The sequence below is a fragment of the Cupressus sempervirens genome, chromosome 11, assembly GCF_028749045.1.
Source record: "Cupressus sempervirens isolate cs-2001-9-10 chromosome 11, ASM2874904v1, whole genome shotgun sequence".
Taxonomy (NCBI): domain Eukaryota; kingdom Viridiplantae; phylum Streptophyta; class Pinopsida; order Cupressales; family Cupressaceae; genus Cupressus; species Cupressus sempervirens.
Window position 1 is genome coordinate 330,810,309 of NC_143128.1, and position 18,095 is coordinate 330,828,403.

Here is an 18,095-nt window from a genome sequence, read left to right on the forward strand (position 1 = left end):
TTTGCTAACTATGACCTTTGATTGATGTTTTCATGCCTAACTACTATTGTAACTTTGTGACCACTTCCAAAAAAATGTAGAGAGTACCCACATTATTGTGGTTACACTATGGCATAACATCATAATCCATTCTCTTAATTTGAGCACTTAACCTCACAATGTCACAACTACCTCTAGAATTGTGCCACATGGAACCTATCTGTTCATTACTAGTCAATCTGACATATCACTACAAGTTGCTACATTAGCTCAAAATTTCTTCATCATTTTCAAACTATTTTGTGGGCCCACACACATGTAGTTAACTTGTGTCTAAAAATTAGTCTCTTTAAGACACTTCTAATACATATGTTGGGATATAAAAAGAGTATATAAGTTCTGCACAAGAGCACTATGGGACATATATTTCTTTGCTTCCTTCAATTAGTGAAGGTGCTTGGTTGACACATAGTTCATAATTGAAACTATAGGGATCAAAATTTTATTTGTACATTATTGTGTAAGGCTGGTTAATGGAAGACAAGTCGCATATTAAACCTTGTGAGTCCTCTCCTATAGTAAAAATATGACTAGAGCTATGAAAAGTTCATGTAAGGGTATTGCCACTTTCTTGGTGCCTTTGAAGGTCTATAATAAGTATAGTGGGAAACCTAATATCCAAAACCACTACTTGAGAGATATACATAAGAATGGTAGCCATGTATCTAGTATCCCTTTTGTTTCAATGCTAAATGGAACAATGGTGTATCTAGTTGGGGACTTTGATAGATGATAGTAGAGTGTTCCTTATATCATAAATCAAAATTCCTAATAGACCCATCAACTAAAACTAAAGAGAAAACATCTTCTTTAACCCAAATAATATCATATACCTCATTATCATGAGCAATTAGCTATGTATCCACCTCCTCCTTTTCAATATCCAAAATGGTACAAGTTGTAACTATGCTACAAGTTCCAATTTATCTTAGGTCATCATCATTCCAATCAAAAGAAGTTAGGGGAGTAGAAAACTTACTATTTTTATTATTATTTTACATGCTTTTTGTCTCGATGAGGCCCCCATTAATTTTCTATATAGTAGAAAATCTCTCATAGTAACCAAAATATCTATTTTTGGACATTACCTAATAAGGAATAAACATTACCTTGGCTGCAAGACAAGGGTGATCAAATATCAATCTAGGATCACTCTTTATTTCTGAAATTTCCTCATCAAGTTGATCAATGTATACGTGATTGTTGCAATCCTCAAGGAAAGTACCAATTTTATAATTCCCCACCCAAATATTCTTGGAACACAAGGATAAAACATACATTGAATAGTTTTTTCTTAAGATAAGTTAATTAACAACAACATTAAGTAACCAAGTGCAAGAGTGAAGCATCAAAACAAGGTGATAAGAATAGGGAACATGAAAGGGCTCACATATTCACCTACACTAGTGGAAGTCTTACAACTACTTTCAAGGATGTCCAAGCTCTAAACTACAACTCACAAACTAAGATTGCACAATTCATGAGAATATACCAAGGGGATGTTCTCTTTCAAACCCAAAGTAAAAGCTCCTAGCATGGTTAGACATACAAGTCCACATCCACTAAACATATCATAATGAATAATCACTAGTAGAGATCAACAATGGTCATGTAGAAGACTAGGCTGGAATTTCCCACAAATCATGTACTAAACACCATGCTTAAAGATAAATTTTGATTCTTGAAATTTAGCTAAGTATGAAATCCTAAAGCCCTGAAATTTGGCTAAGTCCAAATTTGTGAAGCCTTGAAATTTTCCTATAATCTTTATCTTAGCTTGGATAGGTCTAGAACCTATCTCAAATGAATTGTCACATCTATTAAAATATATCTTAAGTATAAGGAAGGTGTGAAACCCCATAAAAAATCTATTTTGAACTAGGAACATGTGAAACCTAATAAGGTGTCTAAAACCAACTTCTGAACTTTCCTCTGCTAAGCCTAAATGCCCATTATTTCTCACATAAGGAAGTGCATTGGTATCTAGTCCTGCATGAGACTTTGCATCACTTAATGTGAGAAAGTACTTTTCTTTGCATTAGGAAGTGTGTTGCTCTGTGTGAGGATTCACATCATGTCACATGAGGAACTACATATGTGCGTGTAAGGAAGTGCACATGCTGCATGAGGAATTTATCATGTTGCATAAGACTTTGTTCCTTCAAATGAGGAAGTACATGCTCACTCAAGAAACCATCCTTCTTAAGCAAGAAAATAGCTAACATCATGACCAAAAGGTAAAGGAAAAATTTTTAAAACATGAAACCTCCACACCAAGGAGTACTAGATCTACATAAATAATGGAATAATCACTCAAGAGAATAAAAAACAAGACATTGAGCATCAGGAAGGAGAAAACATCCATTCATCTAATCCATAACAACACAAGAAAGAACATGTGAAAAACAATATCACAATGTACATACATGGTTCATAAACCAAACATCATATAAGAAAACATAAACATCTACGCACCAACACAACTAAAGCTTGAGCACAGTTCCTCCCAACCATAATAGCATCATGAGACCTCAAATTCCTTAGGCATCCCCCACTCACAACATCCCAAACTACTAAATAGATAGTCTGAGATGTCATATGAGGGTGTCACTACTACAAAAGTAACTAACATCATAAGAACAAGAAGATCTAACATGCTAATCCATCAAAGCATAGATACTAAAACTAATAGTGAATCACAACATCTAACCATATACTAAAACATCATAATAAATGAATTCTTCAATGAAAATAACATCATCTAAACATGATATCCAATCATCTCAATTAAAAAATAAATCACAAGGAAACATACTCTAGAAACTTGAATATACCAAGTGAAACATCAAGCATCGATCTCAATTAGAAATAGACTGTCTTTGTACACTAGTCCCCAATAGTTATATAGGTAGCTATGCCTCCCAACCATGTGGAACCCATAGGTCCACTCCCATTGTTCTGATGGAGATAATGATTCAGCCACAAATACTCATAAAGAAAATGTATATGGCTAAAACTCACACTAGATAATAAAGAGGAAAATAACCAAGATCATGAGATCATGCAAGTACAACAGGTCTTGGTTAGACACTCTATGGGTAAAATATGTAGGAACTCAATGGTGGGTAAGTCATTTAGCATCAAGTAGCCCAAGTTAAATATCATGTAGACTCAACTCCCTAGGGAGGCTCTCACACTATGTCCTTGGATCAACTCTAGGCGCTCACATTTTAAGTGTCCTTGAACCAAATCAAGTGCTCACTTTTTTTTATTATCTTAGATTTATTACCTAGTAATTTATTTAATTTTCACTTATTTAGAACTTCTTCATGCCCACCTAGGAAATAATCACCAACATTGTGAGAGAATTCCCTCCATGGTGCTACCCTACATACCCATGCTCATCACATGATGAGTACCCATTAGGAAATGCATTTTTCCAATCCAACCCTAATGAACATAAATCAACTAATAAAAATTAGGAGGTCAAGTCTCACAAGCACCCCAAAAATGCACATGCACATGCTTATGTGTGGCTGCACCAACATCACAAAGATCATTAAAAAAGAGTTGGATGAGAACACAAGAAAAATAACACTCAACCAAAAACAAGCTTGGGAGTACCAATATGACATGCATCCCAATGCAACATAAAAGTGCAATAGTGGTTAGATTTAAATCCTACAAATAATCCAAATCTACAACCAATACAATTCCAAGAAAACTTGAGAAAAATGGGTAGCACACAAATTGAGGCAAAAAACTCAAAAAACCAACATAGAGAAAAATCAACAAGAATTTGAACACCATATGCAAAAATGGCTAGTGTAATAGTGTGAAACCCCAAACACCCATCCTAAAAATTAGGGAAATTCTCATACCTTACCAACCAAGTAGAGCTAGCAATCAAAAAAGGAGGGGAACACTAGTTCTCAACCTCCTAACAAACAACTACAAGACATGGAAGCTGAAATGGAGCTGAAATAACAAAATAGGAGATCCCTCCCTGATAGCCAAAAGGGCTAAAATGGGAACTTGAGTAATAAAATAAAAATCCTATGGAAGTTGCCAAAAATTGTGACAATCCAAGGTCTCCTTGAGTTGGATCCAACGAGACTGATCTCATGATGATCCTATGCATGCAACTCCCACAACAAGTCAACCAGTATTTCATCTTGAAGAGGATATGGGAATTTTCTCTCAAATTTCTTATTTTAGAAAGTGAGAAGTGAGGAATAAAATTTCTTTTTGAATAGTTATTCACTTTTTGAGTAAACAAAGGATTAGGGTAAATAACCAGGCCACCTAGTTAAACCCTAAATCCACCCAAACAAAAATAGGCTATTCTATGTATATACTCTTAAAATGGAAGAACTTCCTTGTTAAGAGTGTTTAGCCCTCCAAGTAACTAGTTTGGATTTATTTTAAGCCCCTTGAATAGGTCTTTTTATGGATCCAACTATTTTTCACATGTTCTACTTCTCTCTCCATTTTTAGCCTATTTTTGACAACTTTCTTTGTAAAATTGAGCACTTTGACTTTTCGGGTCAAGGTTGATCTTGATCCTTATCTAACTTAAGGACAACCTTGAACCTAACCTAGGGTAGGGTCGACCTCATCCTTGACCTCAGGTCCAATTTTCATGTTCTCAGAGTTTCAAGATATCGAGCTTCAGAAAGTTTTATTTTCCCACTTTTGGGTCAATTATTTTGGTTTCTGGAAAGGTAGACTCTTGAATTACATTTAATCTAGGTCCATTTCTATGGGTTATGATTAATTGGGATTTAATGCTCCCATGCCAGCCTTCTCTAGAAGTTTGTGTCCTAGATCTCCATATATGGAAGCCTCCTCCTCTCATTTTCTCTAACACATAAGACACATTATGATATCAGACGATCCATTATTTCCAAGATCAAGCAATAATTTTCAAGGAAGCATCCAAGCCATGGTCTCCACTCAATTTCTCCATTGGAGATCAAGGATTTAAGAATTCAAGCCTTTGAACCGATTTGGTTCAAGCATTCAAGATTCACCATTCAAACCCTAGATCTATCCATCATGGTGATGTGATCTTCCTTCAAGGTCCTTTATTTTTCTTCTAAATATATTCACTCTTCTCTCAAGGTAGATTCCAAGCACATAATCATGAAGTTTTTGATTTACTTTTGCTAATGTTATTTTCAAGCTTTCATATTAGCATACTTTCTTACATTTCAAATACAATTGCATATCTATTGAATATCATAGATTCTTTGTTAGATTTACTTCTACCACTTGCTAGCATTTTTAATTTAAATTACATTATTAAGGTTGATTGCAAACTAGGTTTTGATAAAGGTAAATCCCTCATCTAAAAAACAAAACCCTTTTTCTTGCAAGTATAGATATAAGATAGCAAATATTAGTGCAGATTTGGATACCTTTTCTTCAAACTTTTAGGATCTACAAATAGAATTTTTGTTAGAGTAGTGCATGTAAAGGACAACATTTTGGGGCATAATTGTGACCTAGGGTAATATTGTGCCCTACTATCTGGGTCAAGGATGACTTGGCTCACAAAACAATAATATTTTTGGGAATTTAAGATCTTGTAGTATCAATTTAGGTATGTGGAATTCAATAGTTTTTGAGACTATTTGACAAGGTTTTTAGTAGGTTCTTTTCCAAAGGTAAGTACTTCCATTTCTTTATTTCAATATTAACATTTCCAGATCTACATTCTATCCCCTTACAAGTCAAATGTATGTATAAAAATATGGGTTTAGGGTCTCTTTCATGTGCATTATTTTATACCCTAGACATCCATATTTTAATTTTATTCACCAAGTGACTGGAATTCAACTACGAAAAATTTATTGGGAATTAAATTAAATAAGATAAAGCCAAAATTCCCCTAAACCAAAATCATAGAATTCATTAACAACTTTCATGATAATTGTGAACCTCTAAATGCATAGAAACACTCACGAGTCTAATCACATAATGCAAATAAGTCTGGATTTATTAAATCACTAAAATATTTAATTTAAATAATTAAATGGGATACATCGACCATACAAGGATGACATTGGTTAAATATGAACAACTAAATCACTAACTCCATGTGCCACAAATCCTGTACACTAAACAACATGGTCAAGTGCAATTACATATAATAATATAGTTGAATCAATAAATGCATTAAATTACATTAAATAACCATTTTGCATAAATTACCAAAATGAAAAAATGTAAATATTTGCAGCACATAACCAAAGAATCCAACATGGACAATTCATTACTAACTATTTAAGAATTTAATAATGGTTGATTAAATAACATAAAAAGGCACTTAAAATGCATAAGTAAACATGATCAAATACATGACTAGAAGTAGCCACTTCTAGAAGAACCTAGTTGAGTGTAGCAAGATAATAATACACAGTGTAATCTCTGCACACATCTCATGGTAATAAAAAAAAAAACATCATTATACCACACCAATCTCAGTAACCACTGGCACAAACCTTAGTGAAACCATATAACACATCATAATCTTATAAATCATCCATAAGCATAATCAAAGCAACTAATTCAATAACATAAATCTAATCACCTCAAGGGTGTAGACCACTCATGGTCCCAACCATGATCACTTCACAAAGAAACATCAAAAGGTTGCATCCATCAAGATGACTTACTAAAATCAAATAGGAGAGACACTACAAATTGCAAGAAAAAACTTCGTTTCCTTAAGTATTCTCCATTTCATACCATATATTTTCCAAGGAGATTCATATGTGTAGATTTTTAATGTCTGATCTGATGTCGTTCAGGATATATTGAACAATACAGTTGCAAAAATTATTTTAATGCTAATGCCTTGATCCCTCTACTAACTAGGTACGATATGTTGTCTACTCAATCTTGACTCCACCCACTAGTGAAGAACACTTAACACATTTTTTCTCATAGCAATTTAATTTTTTTGGTGGTTAAGCACACAAATTTCTAGACTAAAAAGATGCCACATTTTGTTTTCTTCTAATCTAAGCTAAAGTGCGATCAAAGTATAGTGTAATCACACTATAGTGTGATCACACTATGGTTTGGGTGTGATTTTCCTATTTATTATGCAATGGAAATGGTAGTGCAATCATGTCATAGTGCAATCATTATATTTGAAAAATCGTTGAATAAGGTAGTGTGATCATGTTGTTGAAAAAAAATTATAAGAAAAAAAACTAAGCCTCATTTATCATTTCCCTCCATTTTCTCTCTAGCGAATTTTGTATTCCCTTCTCTTCCAAGGACCATGAGTGTGGTGCATTTAGATGTTTTCATCCCCAATTTTCATGAGAAATGGCTCCACCTTACTAGAAATCACAAACTGTTCAAACTCGAGTTATGAATTTTAACTCTTGTTTTATTTAAATTTTGTGTTTTAAAATAATGTTATTTAATTTTGATTAGGGTTTGTTTAGTTTTCAAAAATTGTATTTATCTAATTATGAGGTAATGTAGAAAATCTACTACCTAATACACCTATGAACAATCAACCACAAGATCCAAAAAATCCACAACCAATCTGTCCATAGGTTTAACCTAAAAACCCAAAAAATGAAGAACAACCACTTCCACAACCTCCACCAATTGAAAGACCTCTTCCAAGGACCCAAGAATTTTTTTGACTGAAACTGAAAAAGGGAATTTTTTTTTGAAACAATTATTAGGAGGCTAAAGTGTTCACTTCAACATAATTCTTGTAGGACACAATTGGAATAATTCCTTGAGACCATTGTGGGTCGGGTATTATCTATTAGTAGTTAATTGAATCTGTGGGATAACAAAAGAGAAGAAAAAAAAAGATATTATGCTAATAAATTTTCATATTAAGATGTAAAGAAAAACCAATTCCCAAAGATGACATATATACTTTTTTTAAAAACCAAGAGCACAAAACACATTGAGAACTACAACTAAAAGGTTCCCCATCCATTGGCACATCCATGGAGGTATTAAAAATAGCTTTTGGGACATATGGTGGATGGTGTTTGATATCCCTCATAAAAATGCCTAGTCAGAGTATTGGTCATATGTGCATGTCATGTGGCTTTTTGTGGACATTCGACACTTTCAATAGAGAGGATGATGAGAATGGGATGATAACAAATAAGTTCCTTAATGACACATTTGGAATTGATACACATGTAAATATAAATAATTGTATCTTAATTTATTTTTATCACATCTCATATGTACACAAATGATTAATAAATTACTATGTCTTGTTGTTGTTCAAATTTCAAGACCAAAGTTTTGTTGGCACTAGTAGTGATCCCCCAACTTCATTTTACACCACTTTGATGATTCCACAAGTATGTATAATGTATTCATTTAAACCAATACAATTTTTTAATAATGTAATCATATCAAAGATTAACTGAAATTTTTTATCCATGTGCATTAGTTTTGTGCTAGACCATTGACTTTCACGTTGGACTTTGAGTGTGGGCATGATGCCACACATGTAGAGGTATACTCATTTGCATCTTAATTCGATTCAATTTAATATTTATATTTAATAAATACATGAATAATTAACTTATTTGTCTTATTACATGATCATATACATAGAGTCAGAGTGGTCATGATGATGTTAAATTGGGGTCACTTGGCTTTCAAATGATTTCATTTTACCCAAAGGTATATTCATGTTCTCATGCATTTTAATTTGTATGTATATAGTACATTATTTTGCACATGAATGTGATTTTTAATATATTTAGTTATATGTGGAGTTGGTAAATGTTGCACCTTCAAGATTGACATTGCACAATGAAGGATGTGATGCTTCATTCATAGAGGTACTAAAATATTTTAATTGATAATGTGGCATAATAAAATATGTACCTTTTCATAATTGCATCTGATTCTTGTGTTACATCATTTTTAGCTATTGACATTAGAGACTCCTCCACGTCTTCATCACTATATTTATTAGGGAATCACTATTGCAGTTTCTAGTTTTAAGCCACTAATTGAGGTATGAAAGAATTTTCATTATAATTTAGTAAGTATTGAAAGTAGATGTAATATTCATAAGTACATTAAAGTGATAAATTTGATGATTGTTGTAGGGTCTTATTACTTTTGATCATCCATGTTCCCTTGAGCTAGATGTAGAGAGGGATTATTAGATACTAGTAAGATTTCTTTTTATGTGTATCTATATTTCATTATTGATGTATAATAGTTATTGATTGACAAATAATTTTGATTGTAATGTGTTGAGTTATAGAAGAGTCTAGACTGATAGGCTAGCAAGAATGTTAGGAAGACCTATGCATGCAGAGTGCCCCTACTATTTTCCAAGGCATCAACCTGACCCAACACAATAGGTTGGAGGTAAGGGGTATAGCCAATGACACTCCTACCTCTATATGTGTGCAGAGTCCCCCTAATATTCTAAGGACCATTAGATAATAGGGGGCCTTGACCCAACACAATAGGCCCCTACCACATGGAATCCTAGCTTGTAAGCTAGGGATTGTTGGGCTAGCCTTAATGAACCAGCCATTTCATTTTGGGGATTTACTTACTATCAAGGTGGAGCATTAGGGTTTCTTCCTTGAACAACTAAACTATCCATTCTTAGTAGCCCCCATTCTTTATTGATCCCTAGCATTCTTGGGCCCTAGCATTATTGAGATTAATTCCTTAAGACCTTCCCCCATTCTTGGGAATCCTTCCTAGCTAAGTGTAGCATTGTAATTCATTTCTTCCTTCCTTTTTAGCATGCCTACCTCTCCACCTGAATTCTTAACACTAGTCGAGTCTATGTTCAGTGGACTCTCATCTTGTCATAGGAAACTATTGCCAACCTGAGACACAATAGTATGAATAATGTGTCAAGAACTTAAGAGTCACCAAAATTTCCTCTCTCATGGGTGTGATGCTAGATCTCCATGTACCTCCTTGTAATGATTGTGAAATTCCTAGTATTACTGCCACCTTGGTCCCCTTGGAAAATTAGATTTAGTTGGGGAGTGAGATTTGCAACCTATGCCACTGACCACTTGGGGGGAATGGGCAGGAACACAAGACCACGGGTAGTGTTTCACCTTGAACCCATGGTATTTAGCGTAATGAAACTTGCAAGAAATAATGTAATTATTTCTACATAAACCATAATAGATTTAAAATAAATATGCAATTGAAATTCTCATGCAAGAGAATAGACAACATACGCACAAAAATGTGACACAAGATATACCCTAGGAAACCCTCATTGAGGGAAAAACTAGCCTCCAAAAGAATCCATCACTATGTATTATTCAACAAAAAACACCATTTCAATACAACCATGGAAGCCTTCAAAGCCATAGCCGCAACTAAGCAATCCATGTGAACAAACATGAATCCACACATCCCATGCCATGCTTCCAACCTTCAAAATGTTCCTTTGGCTAACCTATCAAGCTTTGTCCCACTCGACTCTTTCCCTTTTTTTACCCCTTCTTCTTTCATTTCACACCAACAACTACCCTTACGGTTGCTTATATAGTAGAAAATCCCACAAAACCACCAAGTGGTATTACATAAACCATGTGCTACCTAACCCCCTTGACCCCACATTTAATATTGGAAATTTAATTTATTTTTCCCAATATTAAATAATTACATGAAATATTATCACAATGTTACAATACAACTCATCAAGTATATCCCGTGGGAATCTTTACATGTTGCACACCCATCTAGATGCAAAATTACATAATAAAATAAAATAACACAATATAAAAATATTATGCAATGTGCCCAACACCCATTATCTCAAAAATCTCCCAGTTGTTGTATACATTGCATAGGGTCAATATGTAGCCCCATAAATGAACAAGGAAATAATCCCTCCTAGCACATCAACCATTATGGATCAAAGTACATGAAGTTCTCCATCCTAGTACCCACAAAAAAATCAAAGTATCCAGCATCTCAAACATGAATGATCTCACCTCCTATTATGTCATTGCCATTGAACATACATAGAAGCTATCCAAAGAGAATTCCACTCAACTTGTTGCATTAGAAGATCATAAAATCTTGCACCAACTAAAATAATAAGAACAAAAGACTTGATCCAAAGGTAATCACATGTATCCATAGTTGTGAAAATATCCATGGCTGAAATAGCACCCACAACAAGTGCCAAACCCATCCAACTATCCATACCTCCAAAGGTACACCAAGTGAATCTCACATCATCAACATATCCAATCTATAACTTGCAATCACAAGCCTCAAGAGCAATACCTACCATATATATACTAAGAAGCTCCCACTACAAAAGATAATGTCAAAACTATAACCAATCCATTCACAACATCTCAAAGAAGTGAATCCATGTTGTGAGATCCTACCATGACCTATCATGGCATAGTTGATAGTTTCACATTTTGACTATATTACTTTCATTAAGTTTATATATTTAGACCTATGAGACATGGACAACATATCTTAAGTATATTATGTGATAACTTTAGACTATGATTGATTAAGACTATGATGATATTGGAAACAATTCATATGCTTGTTATTAATAGATTGAGAAGACTATTGTGTGGTATTACATAATAGATGTCATAATTTGATTTCCTTATTATATTGGTATGATTATGTAATCCATGTGGATCTTAGTTTAAAATAAAATGAATGAGAAATAGAGATAGCATGATGTTATATTTTTCACACATGTTCTACAAATGCATATTTTCTTGTATGAGATAAAATTGAAAATCATTCTATTCCTAGTGAAATTGTAAATCATTGTCTTGCTAGTTAATGGATATTATGAATATGATTAATCTTGTTGATAGTGTTAATTATGCATGTTGAATTTATTTATATTTTTTCTTGGAGTACTATTGCTTTGATCTAGTGTGCATGAAATTAACCATGGAACCAAATTAGAGAACCAAATTTGAGCTATTGTAAATCTATGATGCCAAGGATCCATCTAATGAAGAGACGTAAACCTGATTGCATTTTTTTAAATTTGTAAATATGGATTGAAGCATGATTTTTACAAATCTATTTTAATGTTTAGTATTTTGTTCTCAATGGACATGTTAAGTGGACTTGTGATGAGTTATTATAGTGTCAATTGACACATGTGTAAGTGACATGTCCAAATAAAGATTTTTGAAATAAAACCTAACCTATATTAGATGACCTATGCAAACCCATGATTAAATGAGTCATGAGTTGAGTCAAACCTCTTGAACCCATAGGTGAGTTAGAAATGGGTTTTTGGAGGGTTATATGGGACCCTAGGAGGTAGATAAGGCAAAAATAACCTACCTTACTTATGGTACCTTAGATTAGGAGATTTTTTCTACTCAAGAGGGTGATCGTACCTTATTTATGAGCCTCAAAAGAGGGTACCTTTGAAGAGATATGAAAAATGGAGTGTTAGGCAAGCCATACCTCATGCCATACCCCTAGTCTTTATCCTAATTATGAGAGGGGTACAAGGAGGATTTATGAGAAAAAGAAACCCATACCTCATTTATGAGAGTTAGATAGGAGAGGAAAGACCCCTTTTTAGGGAAGATTTGGTGACATTTTTGGGTGTTCATCCACTCTCCAAACTTGGAGACCACTAGGAGTTAGAGAGATTTTTTAAAGAGGGAATTGTGTGATGTATTAGTGGAAAGTCTTAAGGGAGCTCTACTAAAATTTTCATTGCCTTAAGCTTGGATTCTAGGTTGATTATTTCACTTCCCTTGTTGTATAATTTGAATGTTCTTTGTTGTGTTATGTGTTTTGTAGAGAGATGTTGATAGAGTGAAATGTTATATTTGCAATGTATATGTTGTGTTGATGATGGATTGAAATGATTCGTTGTGAAGTTTTTTTGTTGTAAAAAAATGTAACCATAATGTTGGTTTTGTTTGGTTTTTGTATTGTTATGAGTCTTGTAATGTTGGGTGTATAAGGCGCACTCACCCTTGGGAGGCTAGAGTAGCCTGGGGTGAAAGGCATTTGGAAAACCATCATGTGTAGAGCCTCTCCTTGTGTAGGAGAGTGGAAAATCATGGCTGTATGGGCTCCATGTTGCCAAAGCTATTATAACTATTTGGGGGTGATAAGGGCTAATATGAATTGGAGGTGATAAGGGTTGATGTGAATGAAAAATAAAGATGAGAGTTATTTGTATGTTGACCTTGTTTAAAGAAACTTTGTTTATGTTTAACTTTGGCTTTCTCCATATGGGTACTTGGTCCACCTTCACCCCATTTTTGAGTCTTAAATAGACCCTTTATGAACAAGCCTTGGGTGGGAGTTTTGTGTAATTATTTCTTGTTCTATTTCTGTTGTATGTAAGTTTGTATATCACCCATTCAAACTTGGTTTTCCTAGCTTGGGGGTGGCCTTGTAAAGGCCTAGGTTGGGAGGTGAGCTTCCCATGGTTAAAATTGTTTTATTGCAGATTTTGTGAAGATTTGAGTCAAGGAAAATGTGGGAAAGCAACCATACAATTTGGTCATCTTAATGAGCAAGTTTACTTGAAGAATTTCTTGAAGGCCATGTAAACAAAGGAATTGTAATATGTATAATGTATATTTCTTGGGTTGTTAGGAGAGCATGAAGATTGTTTATTTGTTTTACATCATTGAAGATGAGTAAACTTGAGTATTTGCAACCATAATTGTAACTTTTGTTGGGGAGTAAATGATTGTAAGGAATATTGTAGGAGCATTTCAAGTGACAGTGTTAATAATTTGTTGTAACTTCCTAAGAGAGGAAATGGAAATTTAAATGATCTTCCTTAGCAAATATAATATCATGCCTTATTTTTCTTTATTTTAATTATCTTAAATTTTCTATGGTTTCTATCTTGAAAAAAAAGAAGAAAAAGAAAAAAAAGCTATTGTATGAATTTTGTAAAGCAAAAGTATTGACGAAATAAAGATCATTCAAATTGCAAAGAGTGTAATCATAATTATTAAATTGTTGGTTAAAAAGAAATTTTATAATATATTTAAAATAGTAAATATGTCATTGAAATTAATAAATTAAATACTATTAAATTGAAATACTACTTCCTACAAAATGTGTTAGATATTATTTTAACATTTATGTCAAATAAAATTTTTATGTTAAGATTTATTTAGAAATATTATAAAAAAGAACAATTACTTAATGGAAGGTATTTTTGTGGTAACTTGTATATAGAAATATTAGAAGATGGGTATTTCATAAAAAGAACTGATTTGAGGCAACTTGTATATAGAAAAACTAAAATTTGTATCTTGTAAAATATGATTTTTGTGACAACTTTTATAAAATAATATTTTTAAGTTTATGTTTATGTATTATTTGATTTTCTAAATCAATGCATATAAGAAATACTATAGAAAATAATATTTTAGGAAAAATAATAAATTTATTTTACTTGGGTATATTTAAATAACAAAGCTAATTATAAGAAATTTATAAAACAATGGCAACCAGAGCTAAAAGAGTGAAACATGTGAAAAGTGCAATTTTTTCAAACATAGTCAAACAATTTCCAAATGGACCTACAAATGTTAAAAGACTAGGGCACCCTCACATGAACATACCATTTTTGCATAATCTGAGGAGCCCTATCACATAGAAATGGGTGGAGGACTCACAGTATGCAAGGAATTCTGTGGTTGCACCTTCTAACAATTTTGCTCTGTTGGTGGATCTGTATGCTAGGAAGTTCAAAAATTCAACGAGCCAATGCCCTAAGTGGTATCCTTTATGTTAGTCTGTGGAAGTACAGAGTAAGGTAGACCCAGTAATTTACTCAACAACAAGCTTAGACAAGAAAATCTATGTTTTTAATGCCACAAAATATGCTAGCCAAAATATAAATGCCTTTTACCTAAGGAAAAAGCATTTTGATTTTCATCCAATCGAAAAATCTCCTATTCATCTAAAGAACTCTGCCTCTGGGCTTTCACAGTCCATTTATATTCCTCTACACCATAGGTAGCCTTTCTCTCTCTAAGAAAACTCTGTGCATTCTAAGGTTTCTTAGCTCCACTTGGAAGATCATGAAGATAATGGCCTCATCATCAGAAACCAAGAGAGTGAGGAATGCTCTCAAGATTGTCATGATTTTGGTTTATTTGCCTTTTGGAATGGTCCTAAAGCAAAATTACACCATTTGATTGATTGGCTGGAGGATCTTTGTGGTGGCTACGTAAGTATTTCACATTATTATGATAAATTAATCTTTATGCTTTGCTATGATGTAGATGTGAAAAAATAATTTCTTAGCATTTTTGATTTTTTGTTTAAGGGTCATGTGATTAAGTTTTTTGATTGGATTCCTAATTGTGAAGAGGATGACTTAGATTTAATTATACCTACATGGTTTGTTATTAATTCATTCCCTCCAAAGCTAAATCAAATAGGTATCATTACAAGAATTAGAATAACTATTGGTTAACTTATTGGTCTAGATGCATCATTTAAAAGTTTTCATAACATAAAACTCATTAATAGACAAAATATGAATAATATAAACCCTAAACAACTAAAGTTAATTACAAATAGATCAACTTACAATCTAAACTTTTTGAAGTATGATGGTAAGATCTCAAAAATTATCAGACTCAATGATGAAAGGAAGTCTTCCTTTAGATTTCTTCCCAAAACATCTAATCTAAATGATTATCTTTCCAAGATAAGTAAAAAGCAACTGAGTATGTTACAGGAGAAGCATGAATCAGAGGAAAAATATTTTATAAACATAAAAGATGAAAAAAAAAATTCAAGGGAAAGAAAATTAAAGGAGGAGGAGGTAGGGAAGGGTAACAATTATGCATATCAAGTTAAGGAAGGTCTATAGACAAGAAATTATAAATCTTCAAAATATAAAGATGAGAATCTTTAGATGGATTTGAATATCTTGCTAAGATAGGAGTAAGGCTAATGGGTCCCCTATGGATCTAATAGAATAGAAAAATAACTTATGTTTCATGGGAGAGTCCCCTAAAGCATTTGATAGACCAAAATTATAGAGTATAATTGTGGATGACAGAAAGCAAATGAAAAAGGATAGGAAAGCTAAGAAAAAGAAAGTAGCCAGAAAAGCATAAAATGAATTAAAGATTCTATTAGATTCTAACTTGGAGGGTAATAAGGATTTAACAAATTTTCCAAGGTGTTTGGAGAACAGGGAACAATCATTATTATTTGGAGTCTCAACAAAGAGTGAAAGAGGATCAAAGGATAAGCTTCCTAAACTAAATAGGACAAAACCATCTCTGTTAGGTGCTACCTATGAAAAGGAGTTTGCCAGATGGCTGACCAAATTTTGGCAAAATCCATCTCCAAAATAAGATTATTTTGATAATAGTATTAGATCTCAAGAGTCAAAAGAACCTAATTCTAAAGATATTCCTATTCAAGAGCTTCAAAAATTTTTGAATCAGAAAGTGGATAGGGAAGAAGAGATAGAAACAAAAAGGGAAAAAGAGGAGGAGAATGAGTATATAGAGAAGCTTTCAGAAGAGCTAAGCAGGGGATTTGATTTTGACAATGAAGATATGGATAATGTGGCACAAAAAGAAGAGCTTCTGAAGAAAGTTCTACAACTGGGAGGAGATAATTACACCTTCATAGATCTTAAAAGGGACTTATTATCATTTGAAATGGAGGACAAGACTTCCAAATATTAAGTGATAGATAACAGTTATGAAGAAAATGTAGATACAGTGACTAAGTCTCAAAAAGGTATAATAGAGCAATTATTACAAGAACTTGAATTCAAGGATAAGGCAATTGAAAAGGAAAATGAGGAAAGTATTAAAGATGAAACTGTTAAGTGTGCTCAGGAAAACATGGAATAGTTGGGCATAATAAAGAACTTGGAAGGAAATAAATTTCCTAATTGTGGCAAGCCATTACCAAAAAGAGGTAGAAAATTGCTCAAGGAGCTCAAAGAAGCAAATGGTAAAGCTCGAAAACAACAAAAAATTAGTCTTCTTTTCAATAAAGGGAAGGAAAAGAGCCTTCCCATGGAGCCATGAAGATCACTACATGAAATGTAAGGGGCCTCAATGCCCCTAACAAGAAAATAATCTTTAAAAAAAATCTAAATAAGTTTGAATCAGTTATTATATTATTACAAGAAACTAAGTTAAATAAATTAAAAGGAATAAATTTAGGTAAAAAACTAGGTAATTGGAGTTGCAGCATGCATGAATCTATAGGTGCATCTAGGGGTTTACGGTTCATATGGAATTAATGAAAATATCTTTAGGTATGTTAAAATCTAAAAACAACTAGATTAGTGGTTTAGTTAACAATGTTAAAAAAAATATCAATTTTATTCTTTTTAATGTATATGGGCTAGTTAGTAACTTAGAGAAAAAAGTGGTTTGGAAAGAGATTAGTCAGTACATGGGAAATTTTCAAAACATTCCAATAATTGTAGGAGGAGATTTTAACACAATTTTAAATCTAAATGAGAAAACTGGGGGAGTTCCTTGGATCTCCCAATCCATGAAAGATTTTAATGAATGGTATGAAGATCATAATTTAATTGATATCCCCTGCAACAATGGGATAAACACTTGGAATAACAAATGAATGGATTTCACATATATTGCGAAAAAATTAGATAGGTTTTTCATCAAAGGAGATCTAAAAATTAATAATCTTAACATTCAGTCCTTGATCCTCCTAATTGCTGCATCCGATCATTTCCCAATCAGATTGGACCTGATTGAGCCCCATAAACCCTTTAGAAATTCATTTAAATGCGAAAAGATGTGGTTTTTGGATTATAGTTTCTTAGAAAATATCAAAGTATGGTGGTTATAAGGTGAGTTTGTAGGATCAAAAATGTTTATTTTTATCTCTAAAATGAAGATGCTCAAAGAAAATATTCTCAGATGGAACAAAGCTCATTTTAAGAATATTTTCAAAGAAAAATTAGAAATCAAAGATTGATTAAAAGAATTAAATTTAGAAATTATCAAACATGGCATGAACAACAACAATTATAAGGAAGAAAAATAATTATTAGCTAG

At 32.8% G+C, this 18,095-nt stretch overlaps 1 pseudogene; it reads right to left on the reverse strand.

The window, feature by feature from the left end:
- Positions 1 to 481: 481 nt before the first annotated feature.
- LOC149529432 (WD repeat-containing protein LWD1 pseudogene) overlaps positions 482 to 18,095 on the reverse strand; it is a 62,645-nt pseudogene continuing 45,031 nt past the window's right edge.